General features: G+C 38.2%; 1 protein-coding gene and 1 long non-coding RNA gene across 2 annotated transcripts in view; both read left to right on the plus strand.

Moving 5' to 3' along the window:
* Positions 1-24,372, plus strand: part of DLG2 (discs large MAGUK scaffold protein 2) — a 963,673-nt gene that overhangs the window by 35,845 nt on the left and 903,456 nt on the right. The window lies entirely within an intron of this gene.
* LOC130259493 (uncharacterized) lies at positions 8,724-23,814 on the plus strand. Its single transcript, XR_008841648.1, has 3 exons — positions 8,724-8,976; positions 9,199-9,318; positions 23,029-23,814. It is a non-coding gene; the product is annotated as an uncharacterized LOC130259493 (long non-coding RNA).

Genomic DNA, 24,372 nt, shown 5'->3' on the forward strand with positions numbered 1-24,372 from the left:
TGTCTGTGAAGAAACCTGGTTAGCTGATAGTTAATGCATAAAAAATAAGGCTCATAGAGTTCATGGAAATGGAAACTTTTGGAAAGTTTTAAATCATCTTTCTAAAAGAATCAGCTCACAGTCTAGAGTGAAGCCTTGACATAGCCCAGAAAGCCAACCATGCCCTGGGGTACATCAAAAGCAGCAGGACCAAAAGGGCAGGAGAGGTATTTCTCCTGCTCTGCTCTGCTCTGGTGAGACCCCACCTGGAGAGCTGCATCCATCTCTGGGATCTTCAGCACAGGAAAGATGTGAACCTGTTACAGCAGGTCCAGAGGAGAGTCATGACAATGATCCCAAGGATGGAATACCTGTCCAGTTAAGGAAGGCTGAGGGAGTTGGAGCTGTTTGGCCTGGAGAAGAGAAGGCTCCAGGAAGACCTTTGTGACTTTGTGACTTTTTGACTTTTTTTAACACTTGAAGGTTTTATTTTAATAGAGGATATTGATATTAATAAATTAATAGGATATTAAAATTAATAAATAGTATTTTTAATACCAGAAGGATATGGACAGACTTTTTAGTAAGACTTGTGGCAATATATCAAGGAGGAGTAGTTTTAAGGTAAAAGGGGGTAGGTTTAGACTAGATAAAAGGAATTTTTTTTTTTTTTTTTTTTTTTTTTTTTTACAATGAGGGTGGTGAGGCACTGGCACAGAGAGCTGGGGGCAGCTGCCCCATCCCATCCCTGAAAACATTCAGAGTCAGGTTGGACTGGACTCTGAGCAAACTGATCTGGTGGAAGATGTCTGTGATCATTGTAGGGAGGTTGGCCTAGATGGCCTGTCAAAATCTTTTCCAACCCAAGTGGATTTTGTGGTTCGAATATTGGTCATATTCACCATGAGAAAGTTCTCTGATTGCTCTGGTTTAATCCCCTGAACTTGTGCAAACCCCTCCATCCCTGTCAATCCAGTGGATGAATAATTTTAACAGCCACTGCTCTTTTCTGATCAAAGGATGTTTCTGATCAAAGGTTCTGGCAGCAGCAGCAGCAGCAGCATAGCTTTACACATGGAATCTCATCTTGACCAAAGCTGCTTCTACATCACCACTTCAATATCATAAAAATCTTCATTTGGCCTAACAATCAAATCTCTCCTGGCTGCATTATCTCCAGTTCATTGACCCAAGGAACATCAATTATTTCTATTAAACACAAATATTTTCAATAGGGATTTTCTACATGCTGTGCAAAACTTCAGCATTTTGCATATAATTTAAGTGTTCTATAATTTTTTGATGATCTTTCCTCTGCTTATTTGCTCTGTTGAGACCAAGCATGAAAACTGCCTTTTTCACAACATCTGCACCACTAGAAAACTCAAATTATTTTAAGGAAGTAAAATCTTCCCATCCCAAACAGCAGTAAAAGTCCACTTTGTCACAGCAATATCCCAGTGATGAATGTTCAAGGGCAAAGCTTTGATTAATGACAGCTGCAGTTTGGATTTCACTGATGGTGATTTTGTACCTCCTTCCAGACAGCTGCACACTTACTGCAAGTATCTAACTAGACATATTTATTGTGCCAGTTTGGTTAAATAGTCGTATAAATGAAGCATATGGATACTTGTATAATTTGCATCTGCAGCATGTGACTATTATGTGAAGTAGGCTTCTAGGAGAAGAGTATCCATCCTTCTGTAGAGATATTCCTATTTAGGAATTAAGGAGGTCTCTGATTAGGTTCCATAGAAGGGAAATACTAGTCTGTTAAAGGTCCTGAGGGGGATGCAGTTGTTCTCTATTGAAAAGCACATTAATACACTGAAAGTTGTCCAGTAATTTCAGCTGCCCTTGCAAAGTGTTGAGTTTAGCAAAAAAATAGCAAATTTTGGGTGAGTACAGCAAACTTTAAAGCAAGTATACTAATTTCAATTAAGTGTTCTCTTTTTTATAAATGTGAAAGACTAGTCAGCAGTTGTGCTTCTGGAGTTATTGTGTAAGATTGCAACTGTAAATAGGATATTGTGACAACTGGGTGGGAGTAAAACTGAGATGAGACTTCTAAAATGACTGGTTTCACCTGTAAGTTGTCACTATAATGTAATTAAGTAGTGGTTGTGCAGTGATTGTTGGGAACTGGTGTTTTGCATGCAAGCAAAGCTGTAGAGAAACAATCAATATGATCCATAACACATATTCTGGCTATTTTATTGTACAGATGTTATTTCAACTCTAAATTATGTTACATGATGTAAAGTGTGTCTTCTTTCACTTTATGCCCAGGTATCTCCTGCAAAATAGAAGCTCCCATCTCCATTTCTATTACTCCTCTACCAATTTCTTTAAATACTAGGTTTTTAAGCTATCCATTTGTAAACTATTTATTTTATACACAAGACAGAAAGTAATAGAATAAGGTTGATTATATATATTGGTAGATACCAAAGAGACTTCAGGTCCTTGATGTGCCACATTCCCTGATCTTGTCTCTGCTTGAGCAAGGATTCCAGCTCTTCTTGGCCTGTCCATGCTTGCCTCCTCCTTGCTCTGGGTGTTTTCCCCCACCACATAGTGTTACCTGCAGCATAAATCCCGATTCACCTTGAGGAAACAGAGCAAGAGTCTCACCACGCAAAAGGAACCTCCCATCAATTGTTTTGTGATTGTAGTCAGCACTGTTGCAATGCAGAGGGAGATGCACAGACAGATTTATGGCTTCAGAATTAATTTCTCTTGTGAGTTGTTACTAACAGGTAAGGTGCACAAAGCACATGCTCAAACATCCTTATTTTTTTGTTTTAGGGACTGCAGTGATGAGGGTAGTAAAATCCTACAAGGTAGTGCTAGAGTTTTGCATATCACTGCAGCAAACAAGAAGGTTTTGAGCTAGAGAAAGTGCCCTGCTCCCACATGCTCAGCAGATTCCATCAAATTAGTGTTAATTCTCTCTTTTTCCTTCGTGTACTGTTAAGTACATTCTCTTCACAAGCTAATAAACCATAGTGGTGATAGTGTCTAAAATGAAAGGATGTTAAGAAATATTTTACTTCCTATTTTTTATTGTTCTTTGTGTACAATACACTGTGCTCCTTAGGACAAGTAATAATGCAGTTTTTTATGGGGAGTTACTCTAGAGGGGCTGGTTTGTGCCATATGAATTTCTTTTTTCCTGCTTGACACCGGCCAGGAACCGTGACTAAGAGTTGTCACCAGGTGGCACCATTAACCTAAGTTATGTTTCAGTGAGGCGAATGCAATGAAGTTTATGTTCAAAAGGAATTTAGTAGAGAGATTGCTCTTTTCACCTGCCTTCAAAGTAAACACACAGCACAGAGAATAGGCCAAATACTTCTGTTCACTGGCACATTTTAGATTCTGTAATGCATTTGCAGTGCTATAATGTAGTGAAGATTCTTCCCTGCTCTGTGTATGGTAAGTAAAATGCATGCCTATATTTCTCCAGAAAGCCCTTGCCTGCCTAAGAATTTTGCAATATATTTCACATCTGGTGCATGCAAAAGCAAAATTTCCCCTAGTAAAATCCCAGAACAAGACCAGGGAATTCTCAGATGGAAATACATGTGTCTAAATATTGTTTGAACATTTTAAGACTATATTCTGTGAAGCTAAGCAGTAAGAAATCGGTTTTCCTTACTTACAGTGAGTGGCACCATGGGCAGTGCAGGGGAGATGACGATCCCCATCCCTGGCTGCTGTTCAGAGGTGCTGCTGGTGCTGCCGACCCCCTCTGCATCAGAACTGCTGCAGCCTCCATCAGCTTGCACTGCTTCTTGGCACTCACAGGGTGGTGTAGCTGTCCTCTGAACCAAAGAACAAAACTTTTCCCCTTGCAGGCATTTAAACAGCTTGAGTTGAAAAGTTGGAGTTTGTTTTGAAAGGGTCGGGTTGCTTTTTAAATGGCTTTCAGTGAGTTTTATCAGCTTGATCCTCAGATGGTAAACATCATGGTGTTTTTTCTGAATAGTGATATTAACTTAGTGCCAGGAGACTAGGGTGGCCCTTGGGAAACAGCAAATTCTTGTCTTCTGATCAGGTATTAAAGAAATGCAAACCATCTACCAGTTCTTTCTGAATATGCTGAAATATTTAAAGTGAGCAGTGTTTTAGCTAACAACTCTGGGATGCTTTAAAGCAGGGTTGTAGGGTGCAGGTTGTAGTTTCTACTTAGCCCATAAAAGTAAGCAGGAAACCAGAGATTTATACTTTAAAGGAATATTTCATTAAATTTTTATTAGAGTGAAGCCATGAAATGGATATTGCTCATGTGAACTGTGAATTGTAAGGTCACATCAAAGCAATAGGTTGATAATATTGGGGTGTATGCTCCTGTTTCAGTGATTTCAAGGGCGTTACTGGGTAGCATTTTATTGTACTAAACTGCAAGTCATGCTGTAATTTAAGTTATACATATTTTATGTGGTTTTTTTACCTTTGCTTGCTTCTCTGGTCAGCTGTGAAGGTCACTGATTATGCAGTCTTTGTGTCAGTGTCCAGTCCTTGTGTTGAACAGTGGCAATACAGTCTGTCTTTGGGGAATACTAAAACCCTGAGTGGACTCAGCTCTGAGGAGCTTGATCTGTTACGCCTGCTTGAGCAGGGAGGTTGTAGTAGGTGTTCTCCAGAAGTGCCTTCCAATCTGCCACTCTGGCTCTGTGTCTAGCAGAAGAAAGGTCTTGGCAAATAAACTTAAGAATTTCTCTAATTAAGCCCTTGAAGTGCCCCGTGTGGAAACTGCAGAATTGTTCTCAGGTAGACTCCTTGCTGGTAAAGATAAGAACAATATTCAGAGCGTATGAAAAGAACAATTCTCTTGAGATTTACATTTAGTTGCAGCTTTTTACTGATGTTTGCCCATTACAATGCAATAGACACTTAAATTCCAATTTGTCTTCTTCCCCTAGCAAAGCAGAAAATGTGCATGGTGAATCTTTCTACTGGGTGCTGAGCAGCTATGGAAATATTTTTTAAAATTTTTTTTTCAGTTAGTCAGTTAGTGGGTTAGGATTGGGGTTAGAAGGATCCAGCAACACAGTATCTTAAAGAAAAGCGTCATTAAGGTTCTAACAAAAATACTGTCAGTTCTAAACCATCCTGTACACTCAAACCCTTTCAAGTTTCAGTGTGCTGACTCAGTGGGCATTTTCAATAGCAGCACTAGCAGTATTATTGCAACCATGGTCTAAGGAAGAAAGTGATGCAGGGCTTGTAGGGAGAGCAAGATCAGCCAAGTAGGGTTTTTTTTGACAAAAGAGGATATTGTCTGGAAGAGTGTGTCCCTGATGTTGATTTTATTGGTTTATGTAATAAAAGGCAAATGGAAACAGTGACATTATCAAATGCATCTGTCATCCAAAAAATGTTCTCTTTTTTCACAGTTTGAAGGATCCAAACAGGATATCAGGAATATTACTCCTGAGTCATGATAGGACTTGTTTATTGTTTTCCTGTTTTACTTTAATGGAGACATGGATGTGACAGCAAAAAGGAAATAAATCTGATATGTAGATATCTTTATCTAGAACGTTACTTTCAGTAGAATCCTCAGCACCATAAAGCCTGTAAATCATGTGATAACATAAATCCTAAATTCCTTGGTGTCATAAAACACTAGTAATACTTCAAACCATTTCTTTTCATTGTTTTTCTGGGGGAGTTTAATTTTTGTATTTCCTCTTTATGTATTTCTCCACATTATTTCACATTTCTGGCTGAAATTGCTTTGCCTTTTTATTTTTTTTTATTTTTTTTAAAATTAATTTTCTGTAGTCAGTAGGAAGTCATTGATTTTGTACAGGCATCATCTAGATTTCCAGCAAGTACTGCAAGGACCCGAATGTTTTCTTAGGTGTGACGCTGCAGGCAGCTGCCTGCACTTATAACTGATTCTGTTCCTGACAGCTTTAAATTATTGCTGTTTACTTGCCTGCAAGCCTTCACTGAAACTTAAATTCAAGCACAAGCCCAGATATATCAGGAAAAATGTGGGCAAAGGATAAGAAGAAAGCAATTTATCTATGACTGAGAGCCTAGCAGTGCATAATAATCTTTCAGCAGCTGGTCAATGGTGAACAGGGCAGTGGCAAATTCATAATGTGTGATTTGGGATCAGAGTATGTATAGGACCTGCAGACCTCCTATTTGCTTTTTCAGAAGTATATCTGCACTGTCATAGACAACTGATGAATAGTTTATATTTCTTTTTCTGCTAGGAGTTTGCATTCAGGTTGTTATTTATACATTGCTCATCTAAAGTGTAGCAGAACTGACAGGTGGTTGTTTTGACTGGAATGGAATAAATCTGGTTTCAACTAATCATAAACTTAAATAGGGGGTTTTCAGGAAACCTCACCTGGATGAAATTTTTTGTGAGTGATTTTTCTTCTTAATTTCTTTTTTAAATGAATTGAAAATAGCTAAAATTATTTATAAATGACATTTATGTTTGGTAAGGACTGATGACTGAAAAATAATCATAGAATATCTCAGACTGGAAGGGAACCATAAGGCTCATCAAGTCCAATGCCCTGCTCCTCACAGGACTACCTGAAGAAAACCACATGACTAGGAGCAGCATCCAGACATTCTTTTAACTCTGACAGGCTTGGTACTCTGGCCATAGAATCACAGAGTCATAGAATATTAAGGGTTTGAAATGGACCTTAAGGACCATCTAGTTCCAACACCCCCTGCCATGGGCAGAGACAACTTCTACTAAACCAAAGGTTGTTCAAGGACTTATCCAACCTGGCTTTGAATTCTACAGCCTCCCTGGCCAAGCTGTTCCAGTGTCTTACCATCCTCACAGTAAAAAACTTCCTTCAATTATCTAACCTAAATTTCCCCTCTTTCAATTTGTAGATTTCAGTTTCTTTTCTGAATACTTATGGAAAAACATAAAGGCATTTTAGATATATCTCTGGACTAGGCAGCAGCTGGCTAATAGTTTCCTGTTTGGGGAAGTGCAGATAGATGTATCCACTTGCTTTCAGTGCATGGTACTGACCAAGCTACCAAGTGACTGGCACAGGTTTCCATTCTGGCTGTATTCTGAAATTTGAATTTTCAATAATTTTCTTCTCTCTAGGTCAGTTAACCCAACTTAACTGAATTCTGTCAACTGCTCTACTCTACAAATAAAGCAAAATGCAGCAATGCCTGACTCATGCTTGTGTACCATGTTTTTTTAAATAGCTGTAAATTAGTATATTTTTCTGCTTTGTTTTACTGGCTACACCTCAGACACACAAGAACTTTCTGGAAGAACACACTCCTAAAATTTCCACAGGAATCTCTGTTGTTCTCATATCATTGGCTTGCACTGAGTCTTAATTGACTAAGTCCTAAATCAAGCTTGAAAAGTACCCTGATGACCCTAAATGACAGTGAAATAATTTTTCCATGGCTACATCTAAAGGAGCTGATAGTATAATGTAAGGAGAGATGGAGAGTCTGGCAGAGGCAGGCTCTACAGAAGATGCACAGAAAGGTGGGCATAGTGGTGTTTGGACATGTTTTTATAAGATCCAAAAAATTTAGACTTATTAATATGCCAAAGAGCTGTATCTTTCCCATGGAAGCTAATAATTCGTTTGAGTGCTGGAAGATGAAATTCTAGCTCAGTTACAGTAGCACACAACTATTTTCAGTGTATTTGGGAAGCACTGACTGTGCACTGAAGGGACAGGGCAAAGTCAGTCTCTGATCTGCTGCTTCTGTTCCTTTTACACCTGAAAACTGTGTCATCGGGAACCCCTGGAGCTTGTTCTTTAGAAAACTACTCTGAATTAGAATCCTTCCTGTGCCAGCAGACATCCTTTCAACCAAGGAAAATATTCTGCTGTCCTTGAACTTTTAACCTGTGAGATGGAATAGCCAGCTCAGTGTGTTTGTCTAGGTCTAGTTCTCAAGAGCAGAGGCTGTTTGCTGACCTCCTGGCCAGGACAACTGCTTCTTATCTGCTCTTCAACTTATTTGTTCTCTTTTACTTGCAGCTCTGCTGCAACTGAAATTTTCTATGAGTTTAGCTCTGAATTGCCTGAAAACACAAACCTTTCTGATAGCAGTTCACAGGAAAGGTCAACACTATAACTGAAAATAAGTTATTTGGCATAGATGCTTGTCTCTCTGCTGTGCTGCCCAGGTGGGAGTCAGGGATGGGTGAGCATGTTCATTAAAAGAGGTTCCTCCCCAAAGTGGATTTGCTAGTGAAACCCTAACTGTGATGCTGTGTTTTCCTTTTAGGTAGCAAATGGTTGATTCTGTAGAAGCTTGGTAACAATAATCACATCTGCACAGCTGTGGATGCTTTCTATGCATAGTGTTTATTTGATTGCTTATTTCCTTCAGACTTGTCTTCCTCTGTACATCTGTACTCAATACATTATATTTGGTAAACTCAAAGACCTATCAAATGACAGGGGAAAAGTTAGTTGGTTCTAACATTCAATATGTCATTTGGAAATATGTCATCTGAGCGTCTCTGTTGTTAAACAACCTGTCTCCAGCTGAAAAACTAGTTTCATGGAGAAACCTAGAGAGTGATCACAGAAAAGCAGAATAGAAAAATCCTGGAAAATAAGAGGCAGTATTGCTCTTCCTTTCATTCCTCTTGTCTGCTTCTGGAAATTAGTTAGATTAAGTAAGCTTAAAAGACAAGAGAGGAGAAAGAAAATACATCCAAAATTCATACTTACATTAACGGAACAATACTCTGAAAAGGAAACCATGCCAAAAGTTGCATCTGTGCCTTTTGCAAGTTGGTGATAAGAAAGCAAAAGAAATCTCTCCATTTTCAAGATAGCTTCAAAAAGAAAGCAACCAGACATGGAACCACCTCCACCACCACTTCATTGCCAGCGGCTCTTGCATGTGATGTCCTTGGATGCCCAAAAGATTAGCCAGTCTCATCCTCCTGGCCCATGTCACAGGGATCAAAGACATTTCTCCATCTACAAACTTAAACTCCTGGTAAGTATATCCTTTTACTAAGTTGCACAATATTTTCATAATAAACAGTGTTACTGCCTTTTTGGTTTTTTGTAATTACACTGAAGCACAAAGTTGTTTGTGTCTATCAATTGTCACAAATTTATTAAATGAAGGAAAGGCTATAATACAGTGTGAGAAAGATAGCTTTGTGAAGGCTGATATGAAGTACAAGAGTTGATATTCCTTTCTTTTCTTTTTCAGCTCTCTGAAAGTGAAGAGGACAAATTGAAAGTTATAGTCTGAGAAGATTAATAGGGACATCTGACTCTTGAGGGGGCAGCAGTCCTCTCATGTGGCAATGCATTACGAGCAACAGAAAAGGTATCCTTTAAAATTACTTTGTGTTCTCAGTATCAACAGACAGAACACATGCCATGGGAAATTTACATCCACTTTTTATTTTCATAGATGTGGAATCTGTTAAAAAAATCACACACAAAAAGCAAAAAAATGCAGATTTAATCTGTGATTTGGTGGTCTCCATATATTCACCAATCTTGAAGTTTCTTCTGCAGTAATTTTATTGATTTAATCAAATGGCAGTTTTTGTAGGGCAAGCACATTTTCCTTCTCTGTTGAGGTAAAAGGTCTTTTCCTTCCAATTACTAAATCTCAGTTACAGTTCATTTACAGCAGAAATTCAGAAATTGGATGAAGTTTCAGCCTCTCAGTAGTCATTGACTCAGGACCAGATTGAGCAGAGAATCAGGTCACATTTTGACTGGAAAGGCATCTGATTGTCAGCTGCAACCTGTGAAAGATCAAGTCAAGGACCTAAAACCAAACAAGTGTTTTGCACTTGACTGATGTGAAATCTGTGTTTGTGTTTTGGTCTGGTTTCACAGACATTAAATGAGGGTCTACATTTGTGGTGGCATGTAGTCAAAATTGCTCTTGGCCAGCTGCATACCACATGCTTTTCTTGAATTCAGAGAATTATTACACTGGATCATTAAACTTCTAATTTAATGCTCATTATACCTGAAGAAATTATTTTCCTCTCTTGGTGCTGTGTCCTTTTCTGTTTTTCTTTCTGCAAGTTTAATAACTACCAAGCCTTATCTTCCTCTTAAAAAGAAACTACTGGTTTTAATCTAACAGAAAGCATGTATTCTTGAGATACCAATGATTCTGTCATCCTAAACATGCTGCCATCAACACTGAAGATAAAGTTTCTGAATTGCTGAAGGTATGGGACATCAAAATGTTTTCCCTAGAGGCCAAAGAAGGTGGAACACTATTCTCTGGTCTCTTGTTGACTTCTCACAAGATTCTTTATGGCCAGGAAGCTGTGGTCCTTGAGATGTCTGTGCTGACACTTATCTACAAGCCACTTATCCTGTTATCCAACAACTGTTTCTTAAATCTTCTTCTGAAGTGTAAGTCTGGTATTTTCTGGATGTGCCTCCATGTAGGCACATCTCAATCTTTACTGCTTTCCCAGCTGAATTTCTGCTCAAAGTGGGTTTATAGAGGTGTGACTCAAGCACACAGCTCCTCATACTCCTCTATATTTCTAGATGTAGCTGACTGTCATTGTAGAGGGACTTCACTGCTCTTTGTAGAGGATTTAGCCTGTGCAAGAAAAGGGTCACATTCTGTGTAATCAAGAAAAATCATCTGTGTGCAGTGGGAAGAGTGATATGAAGATTTCAGTGGCTCTTCCAGGCTGTGCTAGAAAGTCATGAGAGTTTGGAAAGAGTCTTAAAATAGGATTGAGATGCATGATGTTAGAGGAGGCTTGTGATGCAAGGAGTCTATAGGAACAGTATTACAAAGTTCATATAAGACTTCTGTTTTATCTGTGCTCTGTTATTGTCTTTTTACATGTCAAAGAGCCTTCCTGCTTACAATATAATTTTAAGATACTTGTTTCTTTCCTATAGTACTAAATATATCCTAGTGCTTTGGGCTACATACTTTGGAGAATACTGTTGGATAATATGAAAATAAAACTGGTTGCTTAAGACCAAGTGGACTATTTAGAAATGTCTTTTACAAACAGAAGTGAAGAAATGAAAACCAGACCTCCTCTTCTTACACCTAGATTAAATCAGAGATTAAATCTGTCTGCCTTTATCTTGCAGAGTAGCTCTAAATGCTTTCCTGATGCACACCTTGTGAGGAATTCTTTTATCTGTGCATGTCTTACATTTCAGGTTTATGTGCATCAAAGGGAGCCTATTCCTGGCAGAAAGCATTAGCTGATCTTTAGCAAGAACCTCAAAGGATCTGAATGAGTTTAATCTTTACCCTCAACACATGTACTTCTTTTCTCCTCATACTCATTCAATAAATTTCAGTCATTTAGCTAAAGTGAGGGGTCTTAATGTCTTAGACCAAGCATTAATCTCCTGCAGCACACTGGTTATTCAGCAGCTCTTTGACTTAATGAATATTACCTTCTCTTGGATTCAGTGTCTCCATCCATGAAAATAAATATTCTATATTTGAGCAGCCAGCCCTGCCCATGGCAGGGGGCTGGAATTAGGTCAATTTTAAAGCCCTTTTCAACTGAAACCATTCTGCCAATCTATGTTGAATATGCTTAGTATAAACATCTAAATGGTGCAGAGGTATGCAGATCACTGAGACCAGTTGGGCTGATAAGTAAATAGTTTAGGTACCATCATAGATTTGGGATAATGAAGCCTTAAAAGCTTTCTTTTCCTATGTAACAGCAAAAGGCAGAAATAAGACTGGGAGAGAGTCTGGGGGGTAAATATTCTCAGAGTCTTAATAAAGGGTATGGGGAAATTATAGAAGGAAGGGCAGAGGAAGAATTCAAAGACAAAGCAGGGCAAAAAGGTAAAGGCAGTGGCCAGAGAAAATTGAATTCAAAATCAGCCCACTGAGAAGCAGAAGAAAACATAGGCCCCCCCCACCAAAAAATAGTTGTAAAGGAGAAAAGCACAGAAAACAAAGGAGAGAAAAGTATGACTAAAACTTTCAAGAAAAATGTCCATGAGAAGAGGAGGAGAAAAGGAAACACGTGAGTGAAAGGAGGCCATAAGAATGATTGTATATAGCATTTCAAACTAGGTGATTTTTCTTTTTCAGATTTTTTCTTATTTTTATATGAAAAGAAGCACAATTTTGCACAGTAAAGACTGAGAGGAAAGAGAGATTCTGTATATATGTGTGTGTAAGTGGTCTAACTGCCTTTGGATAGGATGGATGAATGATGGTAATGAAGGAGAATAGTACAAGACACTCACATTATGAGTTTTACTGATAACTGATGTATTTTGAAGTTATAATGGCAGGGTGAGCTTCAGTGATCCAGATTTTAGAGGTCCACAGTGACCTACTCTGAGCTGGCTGGCTGAGGGTTCTTTTATTATCAGTGGGAAGAAATAACCTCTTTTTGAGAGGTTGAGCACTATATTACAGTAGTGTTTCCCTGCAGGGAGCTGAGTCCCATTTGAAAGGTGGGCCTATAATACATATTCTGTTTTATCAAGTGTTCAAAAATATTCAGAATTTTCATTATAATTGTTCCACATTGACTGTTTCAAAAGGCAATACTGTATTCCCCTCCCTTGAGACACTCCTCTTACCTTCCCTCCTATCTTTTAACATGGGAGACACATTAGGGATTCCATTCCTGCAGCTCAGCTCAATGTAAAGGAGAACTAGGATAGGAAAACTACTGAGAACATCTTGGATACTATTATATGACTTTCTTGGCATTTAATAGCATTCCAGAGATATTGAATATACCCACTTGTCTGACTGCAGATGCTGCCAAAACCAGTGATACAAGACCCCAAAGTTCCTTGGTTTGGGAGGACTTCTTTCTCAGTAGAAACATTTATTTAAAAATGCACAAACACTGTGATAGTTAAGTTATTTTAGGGGTCTCTGTAGCTTGATGTGTTTGATAATCTGCTTTGAATATTGCCAGAAACTGGCTGAGCTTCAGAAATGCCAGTTTCCTTTCTCAAAGGGTCTGAATGGGACCTCCTGAGAAGGCCTTTGAGTCATTGCAGCTCCTGTCTGACTGAGCTGCTGGATGTCTAGGAGCTTTGAACAAATAGTGAAGGTCAATGACAAAATAAAAAAGGAGTGGGAGAGTAGAGTATAGGTTGTCCCTTCCCAACAGCAGGGTAGACAAGGATGTGAACCAGACTATATTTTATACATTGTTATTTCTGCTACAAATCCTTCTATCCAGCCCTTCAGAGAAAAATCCATCCTAGTTAGGCACAAGATAAGTAAAAGCCCAAGTTCTGCATTTGCTTGTGACAAGAGTTCTTTGTATGAATCATTCTGGCTTACAATCTCACTTGCTTTTAATACATCTCTTCAGAGTTGTTACTTTTTGTGATGGGTAAAATGCATTCAGGAGATGCACTGGGTTTTCCCCAGCGTAATGCAGGTTGTTTGAAACTGCAGAAAGAAATTGAATGTTGCCTCCTCACAAGACTCCTTCAAGTCAGCATTACCATTTATCACAGTCTGTACTGAGTAGCTGGAACATTCACTGCCATGAGAAGTAACCAGGCTATCTCCTGCATTTATATTAATTTTTATCATACAGAATTTAGTGCCTGCAGGAAATCTGTAGGTTCTTGTTTCTACCTGTTTCCATGGGTCAGACTGGATTCTGCCACAAACTTTCAAACTGCCAAATTGACATGCATGCCTCAGTTTCCCTAATTGTGAAACAGGGATCATCATACCTGCCTCCCACAGGCAGTATTGTGGTGGTTGCCTGCAAATAATAAATTGTTATCTCTAGAAACAGTTCTGGAGATTTTTTTTTGGTGTCTGTGAGAAGGTTAATTTTTGGAGAAAACCATGTCTGAGGAGAGTGAGTAACAGCCTGTGCTGCAGGAACTGTGAGGAGTGGGTTTGGGGAAGGGTATTACAGTAACAGGGCTCTGGACTTGGAATTCAGAGTTGCATCTTAGGCCTGAGGTGATATAAAAAAAACATAATCAGTTACAACAACCTGATTTCAGAAGTGTTAACATGACTTTTTTGTGATATTCATAAAGAAAAAATAAAATGCTGTGTGTAAAAATGGTGAAAACATTCTATTTTATTCAAGATATTAAGTGTAAAAGCATGAAAAGGGTGAAATTGTTTAATTTGTAGCATTCAGTTTATTGTTCAGGAGAAGTAAGGGAAGAGAAAGCAGTCAGGAATCTTGACAAATTAGTGTGGTTTAATATAACAGGAAATGAAAGAGAAAATTAAGCAATTTGAACAGAACAAAATATAAAATATACCTGGTTCTTATATGAATCAGATGGCAAAATGATGTGTTTTTTTTTAATAACATAGACACATTCTTACAACTGTTTTCATTTGCCTTTTTGATTGACAGTTGAATTTAATGATCTTAGAGGTCTTTTGCAACCTAAATGATTCTATAATTCCATGAATCATAGTAAAAATGATGTTTCCTCACAGCTTTCAAACCAGTTATTAGCAGTGATAGCCACATTTCAGGGGTTTGCTTTGCCTGTGTTGTTACCAAGTTTGGGCTTATGCAGAGGGTGCATGAAGAATTGCTGAGGGACCTCTTAGTATTACTGGTGAAGCAAACTTTCTGAGGACTGACCCATGCCAGACCCTTCCCTTTATCCCACATTTTTGTGATGATCCTAATAACCCACTAAACTTACACCTTGGATCTCTGCTGATTTTCCATGGGCAAAAAGGTGTCCAACTCTCTCCACCTCTTTGCCCTTCAGTCTCTGGGATATATCATCTACTTATATCAGGAAAAATCAGCCAGCTATAGTCCACCAGCTCCCTTTCCCTGCTTCCTGTGAGGGCCCTCCCTGACTTTTGGTTAGGTGTAACCTCAGTGATTTTTGAGTAACCCCTTGATGTGGGTGCAATGGCTCATCTGTTGAAGGATCTGTGAGAGTAACCTCAAAGTCAGCCCCACGTGTGATATGAGTACAGATGTCAGGTTTCACCTCTGTGCCTGGGTAGGCTATGGATATATTCTTTCAGTGCAAGTGTCTTTGAGCTGATATTTCCACTGTCTGGTTGTAACTGGAGATAGAAGAACAAATTATTTTCTCCTCTTATGGTGATATAAAGGTGGATCAGCTTCCCTGAGTGCAGAATTACTCAGCATAGATAACTTTGTAGCCTGCACTTGTATCAATTCATACTGATGTGATCTGCTCCTGTTGCATGCACTGTGCTCTTCTCACCAAATATTCAACACTTGGCAGCATCAGGGAATTTGAGAATTTCTTTTATTTTGTATCTGTGTATATATGTGTGTTTTGGATGCTTCAAATGGGTGCAACCTTGTCATTTTCAGACATTTAGAGGACATTTAAAATGTGGAAATGCTTTAATTATCTTTAACTGCTTTCTGATTGAAGATATTCCACTAGCATATCATGCTCCACAGAGATGCAAAGCTACTTTCAAACCAGTTACTAGACTTTTGCTCTGCTATTGAATTTTGCTTTCTGTGATTGCTTTTTCTTCCCTTCAGCCATCCCTATCTTCAGTGAACCTATTAGTCTTGTACTTATAATTCTGAATGTGTCCCTCTGTTCATTGTAAGTCAAAGTGGCTACATTCTCACTCTTCAAATGTGTTTCAGCAATACATTGTTCTCCTGGTGCCAAGCAGTGCATTTACCACTGACTGAAACAAAATACAATGAAGCTTGTGCCAGCATCTTCCTCAAGAGATTTTGAATCTCCCTGATGAAATTTGCATGTGGGAAAATTTAATTCATCTGCTTAGTTTCTCCTAAAAACAGCTGAGAACACTATTAGTCACTATTTAAAATGTCAGCACTTCTCATAACTACCATGCAGTAGTGCCTTGCATTGTCAGTTTTCCATTTTATTCAATAATTAAAGCCTATTATTGGAAGATGGTTCTATTTGGCATATGTTGACTTTTGCACACTTTCTATATTGTGTGTCCTGATACAGAGCTGTTTGCCAGCTGATCATCACTCCTGCCAGTGCCTGTCTTCAAATTGCATTAGACAGATTTGTGCTTCTGTACCCTGTCACAGGGAGTGTTTTTTATATCTCACCCTTGTCAGAGCATATGGCTTTGACCCTGAACCTGTTAAACTGGAGAAACTGTGTTGATTCAACATTTTTAAAAGTTGTAATCAGGTTAACCAAACACAAGTTCAGTAAAAAAGATTTTGAGCAGTGTCATTTACATCTGGGATATGCTTTATTCTTTCTGAGTCAGCCTTTCTTGAATGCTAATGGTCCTCTAGCCAAGAGTAGAGACACTGCTAGCAGTAGGCATATCCCATGGCTTCTTGGAGCATTCTGTAACCATTTGTTATTTCTATGTCTCCTGAAGGGCCCTGCTTTTACATAAGATTCACACTGGAAGTAGTCTGTCCTTTTATACCCCCTTTTATATGCTGATTGCCCCTAGAAAGGTTCAGAAAAGATGGTTGCACTACAGGGAAGACTGTCTGCTTGTGAAACTCCACTCTGTAATGATCTATCAGCAATGATAAGGCTTGACCAAATTCAGAAATTGGCATAATCCCCTTAGTTTGCCTTGCTGGAAGCCCTTAGAAAGCTGAGGATAAAAATCTCAGATCAAATATCTGGAAAAGCCTCAGTTGCTTGGGTAAAGCACAAACCCAAGTCCTTTATGAAGTTTACTCTGGGCCAAACCAATAGATCACTGTTTCCATTTGCCTCTCATCTGAAAAGTGTCATCTCTGATTTCCCTGTGTCCCCACAGGCAGTGTTCTCTTCTTTATTGTGTAGAAACCATCTCGCCACTCCATGAGCATCTGGAAGCAGTTGTGGTGTGTCTCTGCTCAACCTTGTTCAGACTGGATTCCACACAGGATCCCTACACCAGACACAGCATCTAAAGTTATTAACTAACTTACCTTCAAACACATCTGAGAACTAAAAACTTTGTTAAACTTTGTTATGACAATGAAACAAATTTGGCATGAAATTTTTAGGCCAGATGTACAAAAATACATAGGTTCCTAGGTGCCACTAATTTCAGCTTAACTGGGTTGGATTTGTGGACCAAAGATTTGACATATTTACAGCTTCCAGATGTTTTTGCCTTACAAGAAATCATGGTGTGGTATGTGTTGTCTCACAGCAGCCTCATAGGGCTTCAGTGCAGATGACAAAGCTGTTTAGGCACTTGTATCTGCAGGAGGGCACCTCCTACAATCTATAAAATATTTTTGCACACACTGACTTTTGGTGGAATTTGAATTCTTAGTTTGCATGTGCTTCGCTAAATCCCACCAGCCACATTGCTGGCTTATTTATGTGCCTTCAAAAATCTTGCCCAAGGATTCCTGGTGTAGAAAGGGTCATAAATCTCTTCACACACATAATTCCATTTATAATAGTAAATATCACTGAGTCTTCCACTTTGTTCCAAGCAGATAGCAGACCCCATTCAGCCTTGTAACTCAAGTCACCAGTTGCATCAATACAAAGCAGGCCAGCTTTTTTTTTTTTGTTCATAGCTATGATTTGTCTACTTAATGACCCTAACAAAGAAAACCAGCTCTAAATTCAAATTAGTCATCCAGTCAAGATGCCTACTTTAATTTTTTGGAAGGGTAAAAATGCTAGTGTGTTACCTGACCTAATCATGTGAGCATGAAGTGGGTGAAAAATGCTACTTTTGGGACAAGTCACTGAGAATTTTGAAATAATAATGTCTGTCACTCACTTCACAAGTTCTGTAGCACTGGACAATGAGTCAGCAGTCCAGTTAGGGAACGAATGGCGAAGACATAATAATTCTCATTGGCTAGAAGTGGGTCATCCATCAAAAGAGTTTCCTGAGCAGAGTAATCCCTCTTTTACAGCCTTCTGGTAGAGATGTTGGAACAGTGGTCCTGGGCAAATTTACCCTGCGGTTTCATCCATTGTACCCTTTTTAAAATTAATTTCCTGGCTGCTTTGTAAAGGAAACATCTAGCCAGGCTTTTCTTTTCCTCTGTAACTGCAATGTTTTGAACAACTCTGGAAAATATTTTCTCTCCTGTATTTTCATTGTTGTCAAGTACTTGAAGAATTGCAATTTTGTATGTATTAAATGACTTGCACTAGCATTTATGCAGCACATCCTGTAAAGTTTCCTTCCCATACTCTTAATGACCATGCATTACTTTATTCTTTGAGTGTTATTATTACATGAATATTACTGCCTGGCTTTTGCTTTTTTCCAGTTGACTAATTTTTATGCTAGGTTTCAAAGTCATGCTGAGCCTGCCCTGTCCACAGCTCAGTAAAATCAATATAACCATTTCCATTGCCACAAGGTCTGCACCATACTGCACTTTTAGAGTAATTTTTTTTTTCACAAGTATAGAGGATTCTTGTTCATGTGTGATGTGTGTGCTCTGTGTTCCTGTGTCACCCAATAGTCCTGTCCTAGTCCTAGGGAGTGGCTTAAAATGAAACAAATAATGTTATGTTTTATTTTTTCTGGATCTAGTTTGTTTATTTCTTTATTTTTAATTAAAACAAACATGATTATGTGTTATCTTGTTATCTAGCTTCTTTTATCAGATGCCCATGCAGAATACACAATAAGATAAGCAGAAATCCCATTTTCTCCTTTTGTTCTCTCTCACTGTCTGGTAGCTGCTCTTCATTTGAGACCTTCTAAAAATTTAATTAAGGTATAGATGACATGTGTCAGTGCTTCTATGAAAAAATAGTATGCCCAATAGTATGCCCAAGTTCATTCATCTAGCTGTATTATTTCTATATTCTTTTTGCCTCTCATTGTAGTGCTAGATCAACCAGCAATTCTTTGATCAAAATGTATGGATAAATATTATATGTTTGTTGCAAATCTTTCCAATTATTCTATAGATTTGCTCAGCTGAAATGTCAAGTTTAAAATAAGCCTGTTGCCTTCCTTTCATTCCCTCTGCCTTGGAAATTTGGCTCAGAAGAGCAGCATCCATCAATAGATTCAGCTGGAGCTGAAGTGCCAAGAACTTGCAAAGCCTGCTCTTGGCACAGCCAGGTGTGCAGTCGTGAGCAGGGCCCTTCTTCTCCATGCTGAACTTTGAAGGAGTCTCTGCTGAAATTTGCAGATATGGTTTTGTCCTTTTACTTAATTGGCTCCACATTTTGAAGCCTGTAGTGAATATTGGCTTGATTGGCAGCCGTAATCAAAGAGCAGAAAACTTATTGTTTGTGTCTGCATCTACAAAGCTGCACCTGCAGAGGCCTCTATGCAGTGGGGGTTTTTTCAGTTTCCAGCATTTCATAAAAGAAACAAAACCACTTTAAAAAATAAGCTATAAAAGATGATTCTCGTGTGTAAATTTGGGCTACAAAGAAACATCTATTTAATAGAGATATTGTGAAGATTAGGTAGTTAAATATTTAAAGATCTTTGAAAGCGTCTGTAATTATGTTCAGTGAGTACAGCTTAAATATTTTCTTAGCTCCAACAGGAAACAGAAACTCAAAGTGGTTGTGTGTAACCTTCTTACAAACCCACTTGCACTTCTCCCACTCTGTTTTAGACATAATATATTAGTAGATTTCCTCAGGAAGAATCGCTGTTTTTCTTTCATTATTTATGACTTAAGAAGAATAACTGATTTCAAAAATGTCTGTTGGCTCCTAATTATTACAGTTACCAATTTGGCACTGATTAATAAAATATCTTTTACTTTAGTGAATAATACAGACTAATACAATGAGAATTTATATAATATTCTAAAAATATTTGTAATAATTTCCACTTCCTTAAGCTCTGCATTATTCTTTGCTCCCTGGTTAAGCTAAATTGTTAACCTGTATTTCTTAGAGCAATGATTATCAGTACATGTCATAATTTATTATTTCTGTGTCTCTGTGTCTATATCAATTCATGCATGGGTCAGAGGATGTTGCCATCATATTGTATTTACATTTGCAGTCTCTTCACAAGTCAGAAATTTTAAGTCTTATATTTTTTACATTCCTCTCTCACTCTTGCAACTTTTAATCTTTTCCTTCTCCCCTTGTGAAAGCAGATTGAAAATACATTTTTTGCCTTGGTCCCTTATTAATTTTTGCCCTGCAGTGTCCCTTTTTTTTTGTCTGTTCTAAGCTAGTTGCATTAACGTTCAGTACAAACAGCTATAAGATTATTTTGTGATTGGCTGTACCACATATCTAAGCATCACTCTTTCAATGTTTCTCATCATCCAGACCATGCACACATAAAGCCTTGTTGTTATTTCCTTCCTGTAGTGTCCCTTGCTTTTTCTTTCTTTTGATGTTTCCTGATAGAAATTGCAGACTATACTTTTCTCTTCAGTCTTTGTTTTTAAATCCACCTCCTAGGTGGTTTTATTCTACATTCATTCAGTAAAAGCTGTTAACTCTGTGTCTCCTTTTTCCTTCTCTCCATGCAAAATGAGAAAATTAGCATTTTCAGGAATTCAGATACAACTCTCCGAGAGGCAGTGGTACATCCCACTTAGGTGACATCCATGAAATATTAATCTTTATAGAATTAGAAAAATCTGCTCCAGGAAACAATATTCTTTCATTTTGTCTCTTATTATTTGCTAACTGATACGGCGTCTTGCTACAGTTCTTGGACAGTTACTGGAACAGTGATAGGGTTTCAAGCTAAATTTAAATCTTCCTATTTCACTGAACAGGAGAGAGAAGGTGGGATATAATTCTGCAGGGATGATTGGCAAAACTGTCACAGGCATCTTTAGAAAAGTCATGATCTCATTACCAGTGATCAAAGCCACTGTCTTATAGTGCTTTTCTAGTGACTGATTTGTAATTTTTAGTGGTTTTATGTCCACACCACTGAATGAAAACTGGCAATAATTGGGCAAATGCAGGCAGAGAAACCAAAGATGAAATTGTCTTGTAAAGTGGTCTGCTGTTTCAAACATTTTTTCTGTTAATCGATGCTGAGGGACATCAGCAAGGCAGAATATGGAAACCTATGGAAATTTAATCCACTTACTGTCTGATATATTTTGTGGCAAAACAAGATTAGTAGTAAATTTGTCCTGGATTCTTAGAGTACTGAGAAAGTACATTTGTATCACAGGGTGAGGGCAGCTGGATAATGAAAAAAACAGAGATGGGAACAAATGAAGTGGAATTTTAGGCACCCTACTACTGGATGAAAGAGAAGTGAAAAAGGTAGCTTGAAAAAACTCCTACTTTTCTGTTAGCTGCTAGTGCTTGATCCTGAGCTGTTGCTCAGGAATACTTGTTATTCAGTGTAATATGAATAAGGAAAAATATCTTGCTTTGTCTCACTTGTTTGATTACCTTTTATACCTTTAATTCAATTCTTGGCATTCTTAGTAGAATTGTAAACTCTCAGTGGTGAAAAGCTTCCTTTTAACACACAGACTTAACATTTGTTATACTTTCACCTATAAGGTACTGTGGTGTGAATTTGGCAGCTTAGATATTTTATTTGTGGTGCTGTCTTGGGTTATTTGATTGGAATATGTCAATGTCATTTCTGAGAGTGCTCACTGCTGATCAATTTGTCAGTAATAGAGTGTTAATGATGTCTTTGTAAAACTCCTTTTGTTAATTTGGCTAAGATTTCTGCACATATCCCAGAGGAGCAGCAGAGGTCTCTGGTTGTTCTCATGGTTTTGTGGCAAGTTCTGCTTAGAAGAGCTGTTCTGGAGTAAGATGGTTGTGTAAGTAGTGTGTGTGGCTGTAGTCCTAGAAAAATGGGTATTTTCCAACAGGTTGGTTTGCTGTTTTTTTTTTTTTTCAAAAGGCAGCCATGTTGGTGTCACTCAATCTTCTCCACCTTTCTAGGATTTGTCAGGTTTGCAATGCAGGTGTTGAGTGTACAGATGGGATGGCTACAGACGTGTGGAACTACATTGCACAGAACTTTCATTTATCTTGGGTCAAATACACTCAGTCTCAGAGCAGGGTGCTTAAGTTCTTACAAGCTGAGAGAAGCAATATGTATTCCTTCCTCTATCAATTTATTTTCCTTTCTTAGGGCAGAAATACCATTTTCCCATGGCATGAGTACTGTGCAGATACCTCAACTGGCTGACTTGTAAAAGCAAACTTCATTTAGGAGACAGAGAAAAGAAGAGATTGTAATACTTCTCCTCCATTAAAGGAGGTGCAAGTAGAATGGGAGAAAGTAATTTGGGAATGGGAAGAACTTTCACTTTCACAATCAACAACAAAAAGTAAGGGTGTTCTCTCTGTTCTGCTGATGCCACTGATTTCAAGGTCTACTGGTTAGAGGAGAGTATGCAGAAAATAGTATATGGCTTTCCAAATGATTGCTGGAGGTCTAAAAATGAGGTAGAAGGAACTGCTTCTCATAAGGGCTGGTTTAAAATGGCAAAAGTTTTCCTGTAATGAAAATGAACATTATTCATCTATTTAAATACATAATTGTTTTGCTTGGTCAAGTTTCCTGTTTTAATTGAGTGGTTTTGGATGTGGCCAGTAAGGAGGTTCAGTAATCTGCAAAGTCATCTTTGAAGCAAACTCAGACTTTTACCCCTTCAGTTTTCAGGAAGAATTACTGTTCCCACTTCTCTTTCTCATTTGTACTACCATAGTTTTATTCCAATTGGGCTGTGACAAAGTATCACATAATTTTACTTTGTTTTTTCCCCAAAGTCAGCCTTCCCAAGTTCATGTAGATTGTGGTTTCTTGGGAAGATGGGATGTAAGAATCTGGCTGAGGTGTTTTCAACCCACATAAAAGAAAATCAAAAAAGGAAGAATAATTAGGAAACATTTAATATTCTTTGGCTGCCTAAGTCAAGACAACTGTTTAAAAAGGAAATTATTAAATCATCTCTTAAATCCTCTTGCAGCTAATAGGATAATAGAGGGTCACAATAGCCCTGGAGAAGATTATCTCAGTACCTTATGAAATTTAGTGGCCAGGAATAAGTACAGAGTGTGCATGGGTTTGACAAGGTCCCTATTTAGTATTTTTAGTATGTTGAATTCCTAATGAATACCTTTATTTAGATTAGATAATTAAATGGTATGCTTGATTTTGAATGACCTTACCGTATTCATTCTTTGACAGGTTCTTCTACTCTGGTACTTTTCAGAGTTCAACTTCAGCCATCAGCTCACACCCAAGGACCATTATTGACCACTACAGCTGCATCACTTGCACCATGGCACTTTCTAACATCCAGGAGAACTCAATACTTCCGTTATAAAGAATATGGACATGAAGATCACCTTGTGTATTTGTGCCCCTGAATGTCTTCCACTTGAGGAAAAACCTGTGTGCTATTGAATAAGGTCCTGAAACATAATTTAAAAGCATCACCACCAGTAAAACCCCATTATGAAGAGAGAGAAGGTCTTCTTGAACATTATTCATTTGAATCATGGAGCTGTATAGAAGCAGATGTTGATATGATGCAGCTGACGTGTGACAGAGTACCAAATGGACATCCTTCAAAAGCCAGTTCTAACTTCCCTAAGTCATCACTACTACATCTCCTAGTGGGACATATTTTTTAGGGAATCACTCAGCAGGTGTATCAGCTTTCCCAGTCCTAAATTCTTTTCAGCTGCATATTTCTTTCAGAGTGAAAATTGGAGCCAGTGTAGGCTGTGAATTGCTGTGAAGACATCGAAGCCACATTCTTCACTTTTAAGGGACTGGTGTGGTGGCATACCAGAGTCTAATGTTCCATGCAATTTATGATTTTCCACTTTATTGAAGAAATAATTCTGTTTGTAGTTTTATGAACTTGCAGTCTTGAATACACAGTACTGCAGGTCACAGTTTTATCTATAGGCTCTTCCATCTTGAATGAAGAATTACTGTATGTTGTTAAAACCCTGGTTTCCAAGAGTTTGTAAAAAAAAAAAAATTAATGATGTTTGACTTGCAAAATGTAATTTTTAAAAGTTGAACATTTATTATTAAAATGTTTTTAAAAAAAAGGTATCTTTTTGTGCATTAATTCTTGCCTGGCAGACACTGGAAATGTTTCTCCTGAAAGAAAAATACTTTTAGTCACAAGCTTGAGGAAGTAGCTCGCAATGTAGATGGAGGGATGCTTTGAGCTTATTTGCACATATTGAAGCTTTTCCAGGTGAAAAATTCTGACTGAAAGGTAGAAGGGTCTGTATGTAGTGATTACACATGTGCCTATGTGCTCATACTAGCAGGAAAAGTCCCCTGCTGCTATATTTGTTTCCACAGGGTAATTCTGACACTTTCATCCTTCTCTGTTGCTGGTGTTATAGTGGCTGTAGCAAGAGTCTGTAATTCCTAGGTCAGTTCTCAGAGCCCTTGCTGACTTATTTTGAGCCCTCAGCAGGGCATGTGACTGTTGTGTGTGATTTTCCAGTGTGCAATAGCAGGCGAATTGCATCTAATGATTGCACTGTGAGACTTCATCCAGTA

Source organism: Oenanthe melanoleuca, chromosome 1 (assembly GCF_029582105.1).
Source record: "Oenanthe melanoleuca isolate GR-GAL-2019-014 chromosome 1, OMel1.0, whole genome shotgun sequence".
Classification (NCBI taxonomy): Eukaryota; Metazoa; Chordata; class Aves; order Passeriformes; family Muscicapidae; genus Oenanthe; species Oenanthe melanoleuca.